The sequence below is a fragment of the Cricetulus griseus genome, chromosome 7, assembly GCF_003668045.3.
Source record: "Cricetulus griseus strain 17A/GY chromosome 7, alternate assembly CriGri-PICRH-1.0, whole genome shotgun sequence".
NCBI lineage: Eukaryota > Metazoa > Chordata > Mammalia > Rodentia > Cricetidae > Cricetulus > Cricetulus griseus.
Window position 1 is genome coordinate 63,075,987 of NC_048600.1, and position 1,762 is coordinate 63,077,748.

General features: G+C 42.0%; 1 pseudogene; it reads right to left on the minus strand.

Annotated features, from left to right (window-relative positions):
- Window positions 1-230: 230 nt before the first annotated feature.
- Window positions 231-671, minus strand: LOC100771397 (annotated as a pseudogene).
- Window positions 672-1,762: the final 1,091 nt, after the last annotated feature.

Genomic DNA, 1,762 nt, shown 5'->3' on the forward strand with positions numbered 1-1,762 from the left:
GTGACTTCAAGATCATAGGCTTTTGACTGGGTTTACAGCACCAAGCCAATTCCATGCTGTGCTCAAATTCAAACATTTGCTTTCTTGACGCTGCCCTGGAAGTTGTAGAAGCCTTCTTCATGCCTTGTCATTCGTTTTTCTCTTCTGTCCCATCAAGTTCAAAGCTTTCTTAGCTCGATCAAGTCTGTTGAGGAACTTTCTATTGCATTATTCATTGCATTCACTTTTTTGTTCCTAAATTTTATTTATGAATTAATACAAAACATTGCAGACCAATGTGTCTTAATCCTCATCCTCCTCCTCCTCTTCGTCCTGGTTAATCTGGAAGCAGCGCATCTTGTAGCTAGCTCTCTTTGCTGTTGGCAACAATGCACAACCAGTCTCGAAGATTGTTCTTCTTCAGGTATTTCTTGGTGAGATATTTCAAATACCTTTTGGAGGAAGGCACCTCAGAAGTGACAGTGATCTTGCTCTTGCTCCGTTCAATGGTCACAACACCTCCACCAAGATTCCCAGCTTTCCTGTTCACCTTGATTCCCTCCTGGAGGAACTGCTCAAAATTGGCAGTGTCCATGATTCCATTTTCTACAGGGTGGGTGCAGTCAAGGGTGAACTTCAAAACCTGCTTTTTTTGTGCCTCCCTTCGCCACAGGATTTTTCATGGGCACCATGGCAGCAGAAGAGGCAGAAAGGGTTCATTCACTTTTTTCAGAGCTCTATGAGGTGTATATTATATGTCAATCCCTTTGTTAGGTTTCCTATATCAGTCACTTAATTCTTTACACATATAATTTGAGCATTTCTGTATTTTCTTGAAGTTTACTGAAGTGCCTCTAAAAAGTAATTTAATTTATTTCTTGGGCTGGTCATACAGTTCCGTTTCTTCATTGTCTACTGGAAGTTTATTTTATCCTTTTGGATGTGTCACGGTTCCTTGATTTTTCTTGTTCCTTGTGGCTATGCATTGATTTCTACACTCAAGTGGGTAAAGAGGTATTTATTCTACTTCCCAAGAACTGGATTTGTCTTTTTAAAAAGAGTTCTTCAACAGTAAGCTTGCACGGATACTTAAGGTAGACTATCTGGCATAGTCCCAAAGCATTGAGTTTGCTGAGTATTTGAGACACCAGAAATCCTGAGTCACTAGGGTTGACATGGGTCTGAAGGACCCTAAGCCCAGGGATGCAGTGGTCCACCTGCTGTTGAAGGGTTTCTAGAACCCAGGAGTGCTGAAGTCAGCCCAGCAGGAATACAAGAGACTGAGTCCACTATGGAAATAAAAAGCCTGCACCTTTGTGGTCTCCCCTTTATCTGCTCAGGTCTAGAAGCTCATTTGGAAGACACTGTCCTGAATCTAAGCTCTGGTGACCTACTCAGTGTCAGGTCTCAGAACGGATGGTCCAGTGGTGGGTCCATTGCCAAGTCCACCTGTCCCCTGTTCTTACTTTATTTTTATCTAATACACTGATATGAGTCAAATCTATCTATTCGCTTCTGCCTGGGGGTGGGGAGGACATACAATGAACTAAATGTACAGCCTATAATAAGAAGAGTAGGTTATAAAATCACAGCAAAGTACATCTTCTGTGACTTGAGTACACCTGGCTGCATAGACGGCAACACGTAAAACTAAGAGAGCAGAGCTTAAAACACATGAAAAAAAGAGGTCTTTTGGTTCCAAAGAAATAACTTAGCAGCTCATAACAAGGTCATGTCAATTCCTGGCACAGGGCACCTAGTTTCTTGTCACAGACTCATCAGA